Below are 20,529 nucleotides of genomic sequence, written 5' to 3'. Positions count from 1 at the left end.
TTGTTCTTGGATTATTTAGACTTTACAACTTGTCAAAAAATGATTTTAAAATCTAACTCTGGTTGGTAGTTTGCAAAATCTCTCTCTTTTAAAAGTAACAATTGTTAATTGTTATTATTTAACCCTGAATCAACTATGTAAGGTTTTTAACATTGTTAGCACATGAGCACAATTTATCCTCTCTCTCTCTCTTTCTCTCTCTCTCTCTCACACACACACACACACACAAACACACACACAAATACATATACTTGCATGTATATATTTCTAATTCTAGGTAATACTTTTTTTACAAAATTAGTTAATATATTATATTCTGTATTCTAACCTGCCTTTTCATCTAGTCATATCCATGTGTACCATTATTTTAATAATTCTATGTATACTTTCCAACAAGTACCTTATTATTGGACATATATTAGACATATATTAGATATTAGATATAAGATATATTAGACATATATTCTAATATCCAATAATATTATATTAGAATAATAGTCTCTTGATAGTCCATTATAGTCCCATTAGTCCATATACATGAATTGAAGGAAGCCAGGGGATGGGGATTAGTGTTCAGGGCACCAGTCAGAGTTGGTCTTACCCCACCCCACTCCTTGATCAGACCCCATACTTGGCAGCTCTGCTCTTAAATTTCCAAATTTATACTAGAAATATCAAAAAATAAATAAGCCTAGATTCTCTCAGAATGGGTAAGACTTTTTTTTTTTTTTTGAAATTTTGACTAGTCATTTTGCAGTATCAGGATTTGCCAGATGGTATATAAAAGTAATTACATCTTATATTCATTAATTTCTCTTTCCAAGATTTGTCTTTCCTGACTGGTTCTCTGTTAAAGGGTGTCAAAACTAGATAAAGTGCTTCATACTTCAGATGTACCATGTCCTATGTCTGGGATTATCCTAGAGGGGCTTGTGATCAAAATACTCAGGTGTCATCTTTCTTTTCCCCTGAAACCCAAATTGAAAAAGTAGTCATGTGTTCTGATTGCTCTTCTTTTGCCTCAGACCAAGGGAATGACTCCTCACAAACTCCCGCAAAGAACTCACAATGATGATTCACGATGCCCTGAATCCAGCCATTGTTACAGAAACATGACTGCCATTATGGGTGAAATAATTACATATTATTATTTTTTTACATACAAAGAATTAAATGGAAGTCTCCATCTGCCTTAGTTAAGGGCTCCCTTTGGACAGCCTGGGAGGCCAATTACCCAGAAACTGTGGACACTGACCTCTAGCCTGGCCCCCTGGTCCCAGTCTTGCGTCCTCTCCTCTGGGCTCTGACTGCAGTGCTTTTGATGAATGTGCTATTTTTGATCTCTTCAAAGAGGAGCTGTTAAAGGAAAGAGAAGATTATTTGCAAGTGGGTAGGAAAATGTTCCAACAAAAGAATGAAATGAAATAATTAGCTTCTTTATCTTTATAAGCACCAGCACTGCAGTCCAATCTTTAGGCTGTAGTGATCAGTGAAAATAATGAGCCTTCCCATGTGAGGAAGAGTCATCTTCAGGCACTCTCCAATAACAGTTAGGACCACATTCTCCTTTGCCCTGGGGAAGATGTTGGCTGTGTGACTGCAAGTGTATTCTAGGATATTTCTCATTGATTAAAACCTTTTAAAATGGGGACTACTTGAGTGGAAGAGCCAGATAAAATAACAAGTTGTAAGTGAACCAAATATTTTTGGTTGTTTGTTTTGGTACTGGTGACTGAACTCAGGAGTACTTAGGAGTATTCTACCACTGACATACATCACCAGGCCCCAATCACCTTTTTGGGGGGAGAGAGGAAAAGATCTCACTAAGTTGTTGAGGCTGGCCTCAAAGTTATCATACACCAGCCTCAGACTTCTGAATACCAAATTTTTAACACATGTCTCTTTAAAAGTAGAAAGGTGAGATATTTGTGAGGTAGGATTAATTGATTATTAATTTTTACCATATATAAAAGATATTGTTATGGCTCAGACTAAAACTCAACAAAGCCCAGCATGCTCACCACCACAGTATTCCAGTGAGCTTGATTTTGACAGTAATCTAAAAGCCATGATGGAGGGCCTCTTAAATTTGACCTGTGTTGTATTTCTCTGCATAATGAAAAGATGTTATGGCTTGTCTATTCCTCAGATAGAGGTTTTGGACAATATGTTGTAGACAAAAGACAAATGGACATGTGGAAAATGTGCTGAACAGAAGAATAATAAAAAAAAAAGAAACATTCGGGTATGACCCTAATTATCTATAAACTAGTTGACAACTTTGTCCAAAAGATGAAAGATGCTGCGGCTGTTATCAGAGATGGAGGTCTCTTCATTTTCACCTTGAGGAGAGATCTGGAGAAGGGGAACTGGCAGGTTTGCTGCAGTCCTGGGAGAACTTATATGACAATGGTTGCTGCCAATGAAGGAAAAAATAGCTAACTTCCAGGAAGGGGAACAATAAGAATCAGCCAAAGAAATTAATTAAGGAATGGAGATAGTGGGATAGGAAGGACAAGAGTTACAAACAGTGAGGAGGAAAGTGAAAACATTGAAGTGAAAAGAATGATTTACATTGTGAAGATGCTAAATTGGCTACTTACCTTCTACCTCTTTGTCTCAGACCTAACACTAAATAACACTACCCTCAGGAAACCTTCTGCTGTTACTTGAGTAAGGTACTGTCATTGGGCTCTTGGAGCTGTGTCTCCTCATCACAAAAGTTGGCAATGGCCTAAGTATGCTTGTCTGACTACCAGCAGACCCCAACCTTAAGCGTTCAGTGGTGGGCCAACCTTGCTTCCTGTTATGGCTTGAGGAATTGGAACAATGTCTGGATCATTTAAGTGTGCCAAATGTATGATAAATGAATAAATCTCTGGGGAAGGCTGTGGATATGGTAAACAGAGAGGAACAGATTTGTGGAGGTGACCACAGCACACAGGTGGAGAGTTGGAGCAGTATGGCAACATTAAAAAGCACCGCAGCAGAGTGCCAAAGTGGCAAAGAGTGGCCGTGTGCTGATCACAGAGGCCCCAGAAACGTGTGAGGAAGATTAGAATTCATACTGAGAGAAGACATTAGCAGGAAAGTTGGGAAGAGATGTGATTAAATTTGCATGTTTAAAAAGAAGTAATTTTCTGCAACCTGGAAAAACAGATTGGAGAGGGACCAGCCTGGAGTCAGGGAGCCCATACAGAAGTTGTTGTTGAAATCTATGGGAAATATTTCAGAGATTCAACCTCAGTGATGCAGGAAGGATGGAGATAGTGGGTGATTTAAGAAATCTTTCAAAAGTTTGTTTGATATTGATTGGAAGAGCATAGGACTCAAGACTGATGTCTGTGTTTTAGGCTTGAACAAATGGATACAGGATAGTACCATTAACCAAAATAGGGAAAGGAGGAAGAGAAGCATTTTTGTAAATTCAGTTTCAGGAAGTCTGAAGTCCATGAGTCAATGCAATATCCTAGAGGAGATGTGCAGAGGCAGTTGGATGTGAGCATCTTGAGAACTCAGGTAGAAGACAGAGCTGGAGACAAGTCATTGACGTGGAGGTGGTAATGAAGGCCAGAGGAAGTGATGGGATCATTCAGGGGAGCGTGTGGAGGGAGGAGACAAGAAGAATCAGAACTCTTGAAGAACAGATGCATTTTTTAAAAGTCGAAAAAAGGAGCGTATAAAGAATAGTGTGATGGAGGAGACTGAGAGGTTCATGGAAGATGAGGAAAGAATTATGTCAATAGGGAAGTGACTAGCCGAGCTTCCTCTATAATGACCTGAGCTAGAGCAGTAGCAGTGGGAAAGAGAGAGGAGAGGAGACATTGAAAAAATATATGAGACACTAGCTTTTGAAAATTGCTATGAAGATCAACATTTCCAAAAGTTAGGTTGACAAGTTGAATGGGTCTATTCAATTTAGCATTAAGGAAGTAATTGGCAGCCTTGATGAGAACAGCTTCAACAAAATTAAAGGGTCAGAAGCCATATGGCTTTCTGTTGAGAAGTGAACAGAAGGCAAAGGGAACACAGAGAATGTAGACAAATATTTCCAGAAGTTTCACTATAATGGAGAAAATTCTTTTAGTTTTCAAAGCCCTTAAATATTCAATCTATAGGAAGAAATAACTGGCAATTAGTGGTGGGCTAAAGAAGAACAAAACAGACCCCAAAGAGCTGTGGATAATTCCAATACCTTGGAGATGGCAGTCCCACAGACAGAAGGTGGAGGAAAGTGAGTTTGGTGGGGAAGTTCAATTTTAAAACCATATGTCAGATGGTGTTTTGCCAAGTGAAAATCTACAAAAGCAAATAAACAGAGAAGAATATGGTAAACAGAAGCACTCTGGACCTCTGAAGAATTCTACGCAGTAGTGGAAGCTAAGGCAATTAACAGGTGTAAGACCTTCCAAGGAAAGAATGTGAATAAAACCAACAGAAGACTAAGGACAGTCACACAGCAGTACACTGTCATCCAGGAACTTAGTGCTATCTACTCTTCCTGAGTGAATAACTGGATAACAGCAGTCAAGTTCTCCTCTTTATGCAGACTTTTACTCCTTTACCACTAAGTTATCTTAAGTATAGAGAAAATCTAAATCAGTTCTCCCTCATGCTGACTCCAGACTATATATTGTGCGAGACTCTTGACATTACTACTTGAAATTTATTCAGTTAAATTTAGTCAAGTGCTTTCAGCATTTTCTGTAAGATATAATTTCTATGTGTGGTATATTTCCCACTATAAATGACTGTTTCAATAATGAGCATAATTATGAGAGTTACAGAGTTCACCCAGGCACTCTGAATGAATGCAAAAGGGCACAGTATGTTTGGGCAACACCCAATGTGTGGATGACAGAAGTTTAGTGAATATGGAGTACTCTTAGTGTAATCTGAGAGCTGAGGGTAAAACTGTGGGTGGGAGTCAGATCATGCAGGTCTTTAACATTCTAAGTACTTTCAGCTTCATTCTCTACACAGTAGGAGCAACTGAGTTTTTGTGAACAGAGGAGTGGTAGGGATAGATATGAGTTTTAATGCAGTAATGCTGGTAATGTGGTCTAGACAGTTGGCTCCAAAATACATTCATTAACTGAGTGAAAAAATGATGGCAGAAGACTAAGTGGTCCCATAAAAGGGGCTGCTTATGGGAGGTACAGTGGATGGTCTCTCATTCAGTGAATCAGAAACTAAAATTTGGTCATTTTTAAAGGTTGCTCAATCAATGATTAAAAATGTAAGCACTTATATTAGGCATTATATTTTAACTTAAGACATACATAGCATATTCACACACTGATTGTATGATAAGAGTACTAATTCCTTTTTTTTAATATAACTGGAGTTTAGTACCATTTTTCTTGTATAAACTATGCTCATGTTTCTGATTCTTTGAAATGAAATGAAAGGTAGAGTGCAAATCTTTAAGACATTTTTTTAAAGAGAGAGAGAGAGAGAATTTTTTTAATATTTATTTTTTAGTTTTCGGTGGACACAACATCTTTATCTTATTTTTATGTGGTGCTGAGGATCGAACCCAGCGCATGCCAGGCAAGCGTGCTACCGCTTGAGCCACATCCCCAGCCCAAGACATTTTTATAATTTTTCCCCAATCATTTTGGTTCATCTTTCTCATTACTTATTTAGAGTATAATATTTTCAGCCACTTACTCTTTTGGAGTCTTTCCAAAATATTTAACTTAATTTTCACAGGAATAGCTCTCTTTCACACTCATATTCATTGGTTTATGTAATCTTTAATTAAGTATTGTAACAATAAAAAGCACAACTGCACAGCCTGATTCATAAACAAAATACAAATGTTTCTTGGTACATCCACTAAATTGATGCATCCAGAAAAGCCCATCCTACCACTCGCCCTGGTGATTAGTGTAAAAGGGAACTGGAGAGTGTAGCTAATGAAGTGATTTGAGTAACTGGGAAGTGACTAGCCAAGCTTCCTCTATAATGACCTGAGCTAGAGCAGCAGCAGTGGGAAAGAGAGAGGAGAGGAGACATTGAAAAAATATATGAAGACACTAGCTTTGAAAATAAATAGGCTTGAGTTCAAATGCTGACCTCAGTCACTTAGCTGTGAAGTTTCTGTTTTCTTATTTGTAAAATAGAATAATGTGGTATGTAGTTAAAAAGAGTCATTGGGAAGATGGGTTTTATGTACTTAGCAATGTGTATGACACAAATAGGTAATTAATATGCTATGAAATCAGTGGCATTTGGTGAAGTGTCAAAGATGACTCTTTATTTCTTACTTTGGGTAAAAAAGATGATCCCGCTCACTGAAGTAGGAAGCACATGAGAAGTAATAGATTTGACAAAAAATAAAAATAGTTCATTTGGGATGTGTTGAGTTTCCTTGTGTGACACCCATGTTGGGATGTCAAGAAGGCAGATGGAAATATTATTTTGGCTTCCAGTGAGAAGTCTCGGATAGCAAAATCAATTTAAAGGCATCCACAAAGAAATGTTAAATGGAGTCACGAGAATGGGTGAAAATGGGCAGAAAGGAGAAAGGACACAGCAGATTGGAAAGGCATCAATCCTATGTGAAGCAAAAATCCAAGATGCCAAAGGAATCAGCTGGGCTACTGAGGTAGGAGGAGTGTGTCTAGGAAATACAGGTACAGGTGTAGGTGATGAGGTGAGTTTTCCTGTGTGTTTTTCTCATTGACTGGCTTAGCCTCCCAAGCTTGGGGCATCTTTTTTCATCCCAGGTGCTCACCATTAATGCTCAGACTGGGGTGCCTGTGACAGAGCTCCATAATCTTTTAAAAGGGAAGCAAGGCTGAAGGGAGTCTTCTTTAGAACAGAGGAGACCTGAGCATGTTTTCAATCAAAGGGAAGAGAACCAGTGGAAAAAGATGTTTTTAATTAAAAATGGGCTCTCTCTCTAACATAAAGTTGTAGGTGATTTTTGTTTTCATCTTTGTTTCTTTCTGTGCCTTCCAAATTTTCTACATTGGATATATAATTACTGGATCTAGGAAAAAATAAACAAATAAACCTTATTTTCCTTAACATGAGATAAGAGATTAGGGAAATCTATGAAACAATGTGACAGAAAACCTGGATTGGAATAATATTAGTTATGTAAGTGGAAAAGACAGCATGGGAAAGGGACTGAGATATTTTCCCCATTGAGACAGAAAAGAGAACAATTGAAGATTTAGAAAAACTTTGAAGTGGAGGTAAGAGAATGTGAGGAAAAAAATTGCATTATTTGGCCTCTATATTTTTTTAGTAAACTAGGAGACAAGATAATTGGCTAAAACTGAGGCAGAAAGATAGGACTGGAAAAATGGAAAGAATGAAAATAGTTTAAATAACTTAATATAAAAAAATAGAATAGGATTGAACTTGAAATTGGTAAAAAAAAAAATTCCCAAGTAATCCAGGCAGAGTGGCACACACCTGTAAGTCCTAACTCTGTGAGGGCCTGAGGCAAGGGGAATCACTTGAGCCCAGGAGTTTGGTGCCAACCTGGACAACATAGTAAGAGCCCATCTCTTAAAAAAAAATTCCAGTAACTGGAAGTAATAACCAGGTATGCATGTGTAGTAGAGCCAGTCACTATATTATCTTCCTCTGCACACTTAACTGTCTAGGGATAGCACAGCAGCTAGAACTTGCCAGATAGGTAAGACTCAAAGGGGAGTCTCATTCCCTTTTGTGCCTCATTCCCACAAAAGTCCACTCTTCTCCTTATGTTGACTGTCAGAGGCAACTACACCACCATACCTTCTGTTGCAAACACCTTGGAGTCACCCTAGATTCATCTCTGAATTCTATGAACCCTCATCTAAACAATCTCCAAGTTCCAGCCATTTCTTCTCCTGACACTACCTTTGCTGTCACTGTCTTTGTGAAAGTCACCATCATCCTTTTGCCCTGACTACTGACTTGGCCTCTAACAATTCCCTCATGTCTGTTTCTGCTCCACTCAGTTTCATTCTTTGTACTGCAGTTGGAGTGTTTTCTCTAAAAAAAACACATCAGTTATAATTTCAATCTTGGAAAACCCTTGAAAAGCTTCTGATTTCTTTTAGGATAAAACAAAAATTCTCATCCCAGATCACCAGTTTCTCATGATCTGGCCCCTGCAATATCTCCAGACTCACCAGACACACTCTGCCCCAATCTCTATTCTGTGGGCACACAGGCCTTCTCCTGATTCCTCAGAAACCCAGATATAAAGAATGACCAACAAGGTAGAGTTGAGATCAGGGCAGATGGTGCCATATAATCAGATGTCGTGGATTACAAAAGGAAGAGAGATTATTGAGATAAAGACAGGGAAGTCATAGAATGTAAGAAAAATGCTGATATTGCTTCCTAAATTTGATACAAGGAGTAGACAAAAAACAAACAAACAAACAAGACCAAATCATTTCTGAAAGTACTGTGATTCAAATGAGGTTGTCAGAGGAAAGTCAAAATTTAGTTAGTTATTTAGTCAGTTGTTTCATTCATTTAATTAGAAAATTTTCTAAGTCAAATTTTCTACATATAGCTGTGAAATAACTGAGCCATTGAAAATGATATATTCTAGTTACTCCAAAAGGGCAGACTCTCTCTCTGAAATGAGCCATAAATTTCTACAAAATTTAATTTAACTTCCATAGAAAAATGTCAGATGAGATATGCAGACCTGACATTTCATGATAGTGGCAAAATGCTCACTGAAGAAAACAAATCCCTTGAAAATTGGTTGAAATCCAGCAATGACTCCGTGTGAGATCTCTACACAATACATACAGTAGATGTCCTTCACATTTTCATTGGGTAGGTGACAGCTCTTGTTCAGCAGAAACGCAGAGACTACATCACACAAATTAAGTGTTCATAATTCTCTCTTCCAGCAGACAGAGGCCACTGAAGAATCACATCTCAACAGCATGTTTACTTCCCATGGTTAATAGAAAGGGAGCCTCTTTCTGATTTCTCTTTGCACATGCCAGAGCACTCCTCAAAAAGAAGGCATACATGACTGCTGTTATTCCACAGGTAAATAACCTCTGAAATCAGAACCCACACAAGGTAAACAAAGACATTCAGGAGTTGTCTAGAACCTCAAGGTGCATACGTCATTTGTCTGCATAGATGACTGACATTCCAGCCTTGGATGTCCCAACAGGGTTTGGGTATTCTGGATGTGTGTGCAAAAGTGATAGTCAGAAGCAGCTTTTGTAGAATTCAGAAGGACCAGCATAATGAAGAAATACATTTGCAGTTAAGATTGCAATAATCCTGAGTGTAGTTTGGGAACAGTATGTAGAATCATCTTGGCTCAGCCTCATGAACTCATATCTAGAGAAGAGAGAAAAGAGGACTGGGGAGCTCACTTTGGCCCCTCTCTAAGATGTCATGATCCTGAGGGTGCTTTAGCAATGTAAGAGCACTGGAGCATTAGGGGAACTACCCAATGTGAGGAGGGCCTGGGGCCATACCTCATAGGAAGGTATGTGTCCGGACCTCTTCTGAGACACTCACTGTGACTGTGAGAAGTACTATTGTGCAGGCAAGTGAAGTGCAGTTCACACATAGCTGACCTGGCCAGCCAACAGTCAGTGGTACCATATCCTGAAATCAAGGATAAAAAGGGAACAGATAATGACCAGTTCATCCTTTGTTTGAGGTGCCTATGAAACTCTTCCGAGGTATCAAGAAGGTAATTGAGAGTTTTAGAGAAAGAATGTGGGTATCCTGGTCATTTTATGTTTCTATAAAATCATACTCAAGACAGTTCTTATGAAGAATAGAGGCTCATTGGCCTCATAGATCTGGAAGCTGGGAAGTACGAGAAGTACAAGAACAAGGTCCTAGCCTCTGCTCAGCATCTGGTGAGGGCCTTCTTGCTGTATTGTAACATGGAGGACAGCATATGGTGAAATAGAACAAGTATTCTGGCTCAGGTCTCTTCTTCCTATAAATGCCTCATGGGAGTATCACCCCGTGACCTCACCTAATCCCAATTAGCCCCCAGGGGCCCCACCTCCCTAACCATTAACATAAGCATGTAGGAATCCAACACAAGAACTTTTGGGAGATACATCCAAATCATAGCATTGAGGTAGAGTTGCAGGTTTAGTGTCCTCGATTTAGAGATGTCAGTTGAAGTAATGGCTTCAAGGAAAGGGTCCAGAGAAAGTATATTAAGAGAGCCAAAGAGAGAGGAAAGCCCTGGGACTATTCACATTAGAGAGGTAGTAAAAAGTGATTTCAGGCAGGACTTATAAATAACAGGGTAAGCTGGGGTGAAAGGAGATCTGCAAGAAGTTTAGACCCAAAGACATCACCCTTAGAACTTAATCTGCACAATCATTTCTAGAAACTTATACCATTTCTTTGTTTCTAGATCTTCCCTTTCAAAGAACTGATTGCAGAATATTAAATCTGCAACTCGATTCTCAAATAAAAGAAACATTTGCAAGCACTTTGTTTTAAGGATATAAATCAGCAAGTGGTTAAGTCAAGGAATAATAAATAGTCACTGGATGAAGCACAGCAATGTAAATTCCAGAAATTTTTATTCCTTTTTAAAAATTGATTGTCAGATAAGACATCAAGCACATTAATGGGTGCTTATAAAGTGATTAATCTCTCCAATTCCTCTCCAGTCATTTGAAACACTCTGTAAGATGCCCTTGTTTTTTTAAAAAATTAAATATGATATTTTAACAGGGACTTTTATCTTGCAAGGTTTTGAAGTGTGGTGGCATACTTTTAGCATCACTCTTTGACACCATCTACTTCAAATCAGACATTTTTATGTCAGTTTAGAAGACATGCAGGACTATAAGCGTCAACATTGAAATTTCCAAAAGCAGATAGATCTTCCTTTTTTGCTAACTGGAAGATAAACAGACTGCTATCTTCTATGTAAAAGAGGTCCTACTTGACAAGGAATAGGTGGACAGATTTGCCAAGTCTCTTTATTTCCTCCTTCTTAAGGATAAGTCTACCACTTGACATCTGCCCTCATCTTGTCAGGTTACTTGGAGCTGTGTGCCCAAATTCTGCAGTCACCATGAGGAATCCCACCTTCACCAAGCATTTGTTCTCTGGCAGAGCTTTGATGGGAAGCTGAAGGGGATGATGTGTGTCAGTACATTTTATGGATACTCCTCTTATATAGCTCACAAAACTGAGTGGGAAGAAGACTCCTATGACTCCAGAATTGGTCTCAGAAATCCCAAGGTTTTCAGGAACTGTATAAACAGTTATTGTGCCCAGCAATTAGTGGACCCTATTTCTTCTTTTTCTTGTCTTCCCCAACTGGTTTTGATGATTTTCTCAGCTGTATGTAAGACCCTACCCTTCCCAGACAGGAAATATTTAAAGGGTCCAGGGCCCTTGATGCCTTTACTGTCAGGAAAAGTTTAATACTAAATGTCCTAGAAAGTGATCCATTGGCTTATATGATTTTGGTAAAACCTTGTCTGAGCTACATCAAGGTTCCAGACAATGGGCCTCTTACACATGCCTTGCCTTTGAGATCTGGCCTTCTATTACTCTTGCTATTTCTAGTAAGAAGTAAAATTTGCCCTGTGTTCCAGTGTGACACCAAGGCCCCTACTATCCTTACATAGACCGGCTATATGCAAGCTGTTGATCTTTCCAAAGTTACCTCATGGACTGTGTGGCTGATCACATGCAGAAGGCAGCTACAACCTGGAGTGTGAGTGCTTTCTGCTTTCAAGGTGGGCCTGTCTTATCTGCCCTAGAATTAGCTAAGATCGCCTTAGGGCAGGGCAACATTATTAAAGGGCCTACTATGAGATTAATTACATAGCCCACTGCTCTAACAATAAAAATTTTATGTCGCTAATAGTTCCCAAATCATCCATTAACATCTAATACCCAAGAATGCTTCACTCTACATCAGAACTATGCCATCAATTACCTGTGTAATGAACTCCTTTTGATGTATCAAATTAACTTGAAAATTGTGTTGATATCCCATGGATGTGGTATCTGAATATTAGTAAAATGTTTTGCAAATAAATAACTTTTAGTAAGTGCACTAAGACCATCTATTCAAGTTTGCCTGTGATACATCCAATTTTAGCACTGAAAGTCCTGCAAACTGTTATGCTTTGTCACCCCAGGAAAATGATTCCATCTCTCTCATTGGTCTCAATCTACAAAACCAAAAGGACTAAATTATACTATATATAAAATTATAACCTGATGATCCTCTTTTTAATTGCAGATTCTACCTACCAACTTAGCACACTATAGCTGTCTAGTATTTCCAACTACAGAACCCTTTTAGAGAATCTCCTCTGTCTTAGGAACAGAGAACCTTTTAAAGAATGTTTTCTATTACTTCTGTGACACCTTCATTTCCAAAACTATCATTACCACTGCCTTCTAGGTTTAAGCAGGTCTTTCTGTCTCAATGACCCTGGTTCCAAGGATATGTCTTCTACCCAAGTCCAGTTGTCATCCTGGTCCTCTCATTGTTCTGAACACAGGGACCACGATGCCCTTATCTCCATTCTACAGCATGGGTTTTACATGCTTAAACCAGGAATGAACACAAGCTCAAATGCTAGCTTAAGCTGAAAAAAAAGAGGATCGGTTATTTGGTTGCTTGTTTGTTTGTTTGTTTTTTTCATATTCAGCAGGACTTCTCAGACTCTTAAATTGCTAAGTATACATAGAGATCAATAAGATAGACCAACTCATTTTCTAAAGGTAACAAATCATCTCAGTTTGCAGGACTTTGATCGCTAAAGCTGAATGGGTTCTGGGTAAAACTGGGCACTTGGGCACCCTCCATTCACTCAAAACTGATTATTTGCAAAGGAATCAAGTACACTGCCTATTTCCCAAATGCGCCTTTGGAGGAATAATGTTATCAATACCTTGTAGAGTTCATGTCTGGCTTTTTTATAGCAGGTACCTACCTGTTAGGAGTATTGTAAGGTTTTATGAGATCAGGTATAAAAGGCACCTGCAATACAAACTCAAAAGTTCGCTGATGATCTCATGCTTGTGGCTACCGTTTCACAAGAGATTAATGGAACAGGGCTAAAACTAAAAGCAGACTAATGAGGGCTGAGTTGAGGAGTGGTGTATATATATGTAAAATCCTGGACCCTACTGCCTATCATTTCACAGGTCCTTTCCTTGTTGACCTAACATTGTTGTCATTTTAAATTTATCGAATGACCCCTCAGCAGACACTACTTCAAATAAATAACAAAAAACATCTTCTTTGAGATCCACAATGGGTCTTGGCATAGTAAAGCCTCCCCTTGGGGGATAAGAGGGTAAAAGGTGGGGGTGGGAAGAAGAGGTCAGAGGCAATAAAGATATGGTTCACACCCTCCACTCTGCCAGTAGAGGAGCAGATGAGAGGGTTACCGGCATGACTGTTAAATTCCTGAGCCAAGTGTTCTGTTTGGGTGAAACTCCCAAATACCTAGTCTTGCTTTACGGTCTAGATATGTTCCAGAAAAGTGAATCTTTATGCACGTCGCCACCCTTTCAAACAGGCCTTCTTTATGAAAGTCCGGGGAGAAGGACTAGGTCTACGTGGAGTGTATCACTCGGTCATAGGGAAAAGAACCCACATTGTTGTCTGCTGGGTGATGCAAAGAATGTCATTTTCCCCATGAGCCTTTAGTTTTCTCTTCAAAATGGAGATGATAGTAGTCATACCCTTTTCCAGGATCATGAGGTTCAGACGAGGGAAGCTATGAGGAAAGCCCTCCTGTCTTCTGAGGACAGGAGCCACATCTGAAGTCTATCTGGCTTATCATGGTACTTCCAGCCTGGGCTCATGGTCTGGAGAATGGCACACCCCCAGTGTATCTTTCCTAAATGAGTATATTCACACCTTATAAGCTCAAAAGCCCTAAGAACACTCTTGTTTGGCTTTAGTTCATTTCTTTATATAGGAATGTTTTGTAGCAGTGTTCTAAGATATTTAGATTTAATTGTATAGTAAATGCCATTTCATCCAGAAAGCATTTTCAAATAAAAAAAAAAAAATAGGAACAGTGTCATCCCTGAATATAGGTTGTCCTTCCCATGAAAGCAGTTTGCATCCTTAAGTTGCCCCAAAATGATATTCTGGGCACTTACTTACTATCCTATGTGCTTATAAATAACTAACTGATTGAAGCTGCTAATTCCATATGGAACAGCTATAATTACCACTGTACTGTGGATGAGAAAACTGGAGTAAAGAGAGAGGTTCAGTAACTTCTTGATAAACACAGAGCCTTTTCCCTTATCCATGATACCTTGTTGCCTCTCATAGTTCTTAATATTGTCTTTATTTCTCACTAGAGAAAACTTGATCTTGGACCACCACTGCTTTGAAATCTTGTGACCACTGATTTATTTCACTTGAGGACTTTTTTTTTTTCCGCTATAACCATTTTCTATTTGAAGTCCTAACTTCATCTGAGTAGAAAATAATAATATAGAAAAAGAAAAAAAATGAAAACAGATGAGGTTTTCACTATAAATAGAGATGAATATTAGGAAGATATACCAAATGGAGGTGAAATTTATTCTATTAGAAGGGTTATGTGTTGGGGCTGGGGTTGTAGCTCAGTGGTACAGCACTTGCCTAGCACGTGTGAGGCCCTGGGTTCAATCCTCAGCACCATATAAAGATAAATAAATAAAATAAAGGTATTGTATCCATCTACAGCTACAAAAAATATTTTTTAAAAAATAAATAAATTTAAAAAGAAAGAAGAGTTATGTGTTCAGAGCAACTAGGAATTAAAATTTAAAAGAGCTAATTAAGTCAGAGGACTTGCACACTAGTAGTCCCCAAGTTCTGGTGGAAAACCTGGCAGACACAACCATCCAGAGTCTTTAAGGAGGACAGAACGAGTGAAGATCATTGGCAGAACTGCACTAAGTGGAACAGAGGGTATGAGTGTGAACTCTGCTCAAGTTCAAGCACTAATCAGTAAAAGGTGGGGCAACGTGGTCTATTCCCCTGCTAACGATGGCCAAAGCCAGGAGCAATGGCATCTCAGAAACAGACATTTCTGCTTTGTGACTGGATCTATGACAGCTCTGCCAAGGGGCGTATGAGAATCCCTGGAGGGCAAAAGTTGTAGAGGGGGCGTGTCCCTCTGCTTCCTGATCCACGGAGCGGCTCACCATCAACATTGCTTTCCCCACAGCAGTTATTCCAGTGGCAGTGGTTGTAGTTTTCAGATTCCCCGCCCCCCTCACCTTCCCAGAACAAGGTTCTACATCCATCTCAGAATGACCATGCCAGCCAGTTCAGGACCCTCCTCAGAATTATAGGCTCTCAACTCAGAAGGACCCCTCTGAGCCCTAATATCCTAATAACTCCACTTCTTTCTTCCCACAGTCACAGGGTGGCAGCTGCTGGCTGTAGGTACCTGTGGGTTCCCTCCTGCCTTTTTAGCCCAATGGTACCCATTCAACCAAACTCTTCATTAAAATACCTGGTGTGGTTTCTGAAGTTTTTCCTGGCTAGCTCTTGGTAGAACAGTGCCTGTATCCATTTCTGTTTCTTAACATTTCCTCTGAATCCCTTCTTTGTCTCTTGGTATTTGCAGAGTTGCATTATTACTGAGGTTTTTAATTGCATGTGTTCTGATTTCCTACTTACCCCCAAACTAAAAGCACTGAGAAGAGCCTATAATGCCTGGATTTGGAAATAGCTTTAACATCTGGATCTTCCTTTCACAAAATGAGTGATTTTAAGCAAATTAAATAATATCTCTGTATATCACTTTATTATTGTAAAATAGTGACAATAATGCTTGCCTCATAGTGATGTTGAGAAGACTTAATGAATAAGATACATATAAAAGGCTCTAAAGGCATTCAGTATGTAAAGGCTATTTTTTGTGTGTCTAGGTACAATAGCCTACACAAATATACTTGGTGGTGGTGATTATGGGGATTTAAGTGTTTTGTTTTGTGTTGTTTGTGTTTCCATGTACCTGTCTTTGGACATTGGTTTATACATAGTAGCATTCAATGAATATTTGTGAGTGATAATAAATTTATGTTTGGATAATTTGATTAATAGTTCCAAACACATTATAATCCATTTTGTTTTTCATTTACTAAAGTATAGACTGCTGTTTGACTAATGTCTGGCTCACCTTTATTAGCACACTATACATGGACCAAGCACTGGTACAATGTGTTTGAAACAGAAGGTTTATTATCTATTCAAGTGCCCTTACTGATAGGAAAAAAATGATCCTCTTTCTGGATGCTTTGCTTTGAGGAAAAAAATAAAAACCTTATGGTTTTCATTACTGATCTGACTTTTGATGAAAACGGCAAACATACACCACAAATTCAGAAATCATGCACAACCCTGGCAACAGTGTGGACACAGTGGAACCACAGAATGTGAATCCCTGCAGTCTTTGAGAGCTGGAAAGCAGACCTGCATATGTTCAGTCCTGGGGAAGGAATAAAACAGGGTACCATAGGAGTGAACTGAGAGCGCTCCGCAGCCTCTGTGAAACACAGGCAGTATAAAATGTCTCTTTGTCCCTACGGCTAGCTGTCCTTAGATAAGGCCCATCACACACCAAAAGTAAGGTAATAAGAATCCTTGAGGAGTGTGAGGAGAGCTTTCTTACCTGTTTAGCCAGTCTTTAGAATATATTAAGCAACAATAACAAATATCCAGCATATTTACTTTCATATTTACATGCACTAAGCTCATTAAGACATCGCACAACCGGTGCCTTATGCTTATTACTGTAGGAAAGGTGTGCTGGCAAAATGGGCTAGTTCAAGGTGACAACATTCATTTGTGATATCCAAAAATAAACTGGGACTCAGGAGTGTAACTGTTGATGTTAAAGTACCGCATTCCTCCCTGATGATGTCAATCAAGGACATGTTTCTCATGTGTAGTAGCTCTCAGGCCTTAGTGGGCCTCAGAATCATCTGGAGGCTTGTCACAGCACAGATTTCTGGGCCTCACTCTCAGGGGAAATTTGAACTGAGTTTCCAAGTGTATTAGGGTTCTTTAGAGAAACAGCTATAGGAGCTATAAAGATATAGACACAGATTGTACCAAAAAGATTTGTTATAAGGAAATGGCTCAAATGATTTTGGAGGCTGAGATGTCCCAAGTTTTGCAGTCAGCAAACTGAAGACATAGAAGAGCAGATGGTGTAGTCCAGCTCAAGTTCAAAGTCCTCAGAACGAGTATAGACAATGGCATAAGCTCTGCTCTGAAGGCTGGCATGTGTGAGACTTAGGAAGAGGTGCTACCTGCCTTTGTAGTGTCAGTCTGGAAGCAGGAAAATGAGGCATGTCCAGTTCAAGCAGTCAGGCAGGAGTAATCCCTCAGCATTTTGTTCTAGTCAGTCTTCAGGTGTCTGGATGGGGCCCATCTTCATTGGGGAAGATGCCCTGGCTTTTCTCATTCATGCTAATCTCATGCAGACACCTCTCAGATGCACTTGGAATGACATTTAGCCAAATGTCTGGGCACCCTGTGGTCCAGTCAAGTTGACACAACCAATGAACCATCACAGCAAGGGATGCTGCTACTGCTGGTCCAGGGTCTTCATTTTGAGAACCACTGCTATAGCAGAACTTGCAGCAAAAGTGGAAGCACACAACTTTCTTGCTCTGTATCAAAGACACTATAACAGATGGTTAACAAAAAATGAATAAAATATAGAAAGAGGACAGGGTGGGAGGGAGGATCTCTCCCTCTATCTAATGTCATCAGAGACCCGAGTGGATATTAGAGTTCTAGTGTGACTGGACCTCACTGTCCTCAGCTCTAGGGTTTGACCTAAACCCTTTCAGGTCTTTTATGGCTCTATGTTTAATTTTACTTCTAGCTTAAAGAGGTAGTTCTTAACAATGGTTTAAAATAATTCACTCAAAAAGTAACAACTTATTGCAGGCCTGTTCTGTGTCAGGTGCTGTGCTAAAAAACTTCATAGCTTCATCTCATTTAATTCTCACAATAACTCCATTATTTCCATTTTGCACATGAATAAATGGAGTTCATGTCTTACAGAAGTAGTTAATCTGAGTTACCAAATCAGCTCCCCCTTGCTTCCAAACCTTTGCTTTTACACCGCACAGCATATAGATTTTGTGAATCATTAAGAACAAGTCACCACACCAGGAGGAAAACCTCAAGGTGCTTATAATCTAGTGAGAGATAGGCTTGCAAAATTTTTTAGACCTTTATTTTATTTGTTTTTATGTGGTGCTGAGGATCGAACACCAGTGCCTCACACGTACTAGGCAAGCGCTCTACCACTGAGCCCAACCCCAGCCCCTAGGCTTGAAATATTTTAAAAGAGGATTGTTGGGGCTGAGACTGTGGCTAAGTGGTAGAGCGTTTGCCTAGCATGTGTGAGGCATTGGGTTCAATTCTCAGCACCATTTTATAAGTAAATGAATAAAATAAAGGTCTACGCATCTAAAAAAATATTTAAAAAAAACAGAGGATTGTTAAGAACGTCAGTAGAATGTGGGATAAAAGCACAAAGTTGTACAGTAGTTTGGAGAGCACACTTTTGGGACCAAGGTCTTCCCATTTCCATCATTTACAAACTGTATTACCATTTTGAAGTTACATAATTTCTCTGCCTTGGTTTCCCCATCTATAAATACTTACCTCAGTAGAGATTTTATAACCTTATAGAATCACATCCTTATAGGACTAAATGAGCCTATGTAGGTAAAGCATTTACACAGTACCGTTCATAAGGCAATCAGTATGTGAATGGTTATTATTATTACTACTATTATTTCCCTAGCACCTAGCTGAATGCCTGACACATGGAAGATACTTTTTATATGTGCGTTGAAGGATAATAAGACTGTTTTTCTAGACATAGTAGCAATTATCTATATGGCAATTAAAGTTTGCTGTATACTGACTGACCTTCTGGAAACTCATTCTCAGCCTTTGGGTAGCTACTTCCATCCCTCAAGGCACCAATTTCAATAAAAGTTCTTACTACCTTTCACATACCTGCTCATTGCTGGCTCAGTGATATTATATTAATATGGCTTTGATGTACTATATAAATACAGAGTAAGAACATGAGGCAAAATCTTCAGATTCTTAAATGCCTGACAATTTTCAGTTCTTGTAGCTGCAGATAATTGAAACTTTGGAGAAAATAACCAGGAAGAACTTCCAAATTTGCTTTTTAATCAATGCCCTCTGTATGAATTGCAGGCGATGACCTCTTGTTTTGCTTGTCAGGTCAACTTAATAAAAAATCACTTGGAAACTCAAAACTTCACTCATCCTTTCTTTTAAAAATGGCACATTGCCAAAGAATTCATAGCAGTGCACACAGAAGTGAGAGCTGTGGTTTGTTCTCTGACATTTGAAAGTCTACCTGAGCTCTTTAGCACATGGGTACTGAATATTCAACAATCTTCTGAAATTTCCAGCACTGCTGCTTGCTTCAGCACTTTAATTCCTAGGATATGCCAGGATTGCACATTAGCATTTAAATGGACAGCCAAGTCCTACAGAAACTTCATGATATATGTCACACCGTAACTGGCTTCAACTCCTTCAGGGGCTGTGCAGTTTCTTTGCCTTGTCTGATGTTCCAACTTCTCTTTCAACTTTTGCCTTTGTGGATTTGGGATGATCAGTTATCTGCAAGATTTATAACCAACAGCTTTGAAGTTGGACAGACGTATGGTGTCAACATTCTGCAATTCAAGAAAATTCTCTTTCTCCTTTAGGATGTAGTGTTGTGTTTTTCTCGCGGCTGACTGCTCCCTTTGATATAATAAAGAAAACTTCAGTTCCCTGAGTTTCTCTTAAAGGGGAAAAATTTAAATCAGTCCTTCCAGTTTGGTACGAATTGGTATAGTAGCCCTGACTACAGTGTATCCCAAGGCTGGCTCAAAAAGGGTTTCTTCTGCATACATCCAGAATCCACAGCTGCTTGTGGCTCAGCAGCAAAACCACAAGACATTAACTACTGCAAGTCTTTTCATTTTGATGTGATTACCTGCTTATTGAAATTCAGCTTAAATGACGGATTCTATTCTTTGACCTGGGGAGTGTGATGAAGATGACTCTTATTAATATTCTTAGACGACCTCAATGTCTTGCCTTGGCAATAAAATAATGGACCCAGGACCTAAAGCTGTGGGCTGAATACTATAGAGGCATGCAGTCACATAACTTTCCAATCCGCTTTCCTTTGGGATGCTGCACAAGGCACTCAGTAGGGATCAATTTCATAACATCCTCTAGACCTGTGCTGCCCACAAGGTACTCATTTGCCACGTGTATCTACTTAAATTTCATCTCAAGTTGAAAATTCAGTTCCTCAATTACATTGTTCACACTTTATGTATCCAGTAGCTACACTTGCCTCCTGTGTTAGGTAGTGTAGATAGAGAATACTTAAATTATTGTAGAAAATTGACTTATTTCAAGCCATAGAATTTAGAAAGACCTAAGAGCAGCCATTATCCTGATATTTCCAGGACTGAGGGATTCCTGGGTTATGAGGATTTTGG

At 39.1% G+C, this 20,529-nt stretch overlaps 1 protein-coding gene across 11 annotated transcripts in view; it reads right to left on the bottom strand.

Annotated features, from left to right (window-relative positions):
• Positions 1-20,529, bottom strand: part of Lmntd1 (lamin tail domain containing 1) — a 383,372-nt gene that overhangs the window by 134,459 nt on the left and 228,384 nt on the right. For 9 of the 11 annotated variants that reach the window (XM_071610054.1, XM_071610064.1, XM_071610059.1 and 6 more), the window contains one exon: positions 1,256-1,356. The exons of the other annotated variants lie outside the window; for them this stretch is intronic. The gene's annotated coding sequence lies outside the window, so the exon portion shown is untranslated. The remainder of the gene's footprint in view (positions 1-1,255; positions 1,357-20,529) is intronic. 11 annotated transcript variants of the gene reach the window in all.

This window comes from Marmota flaviventris, chromosome 3, assembly GCF_047511675.1.
Source record: "Marmota flaviventris isolate mMarFla1 chromosome 3, mMarFla1.hap1, whole genome shotgun sequence".
NCBI lineage: Eukaryota > Metazoa > Chordata > Mammalia > Rodentia > Sciuridae > Marmota > Marmota flaviventris.
The sequence above is the reverse complement of the archived record's forward strand: the minus strand, read 5'-3'. Positions and strand labels throughout refer to the sequence as shown.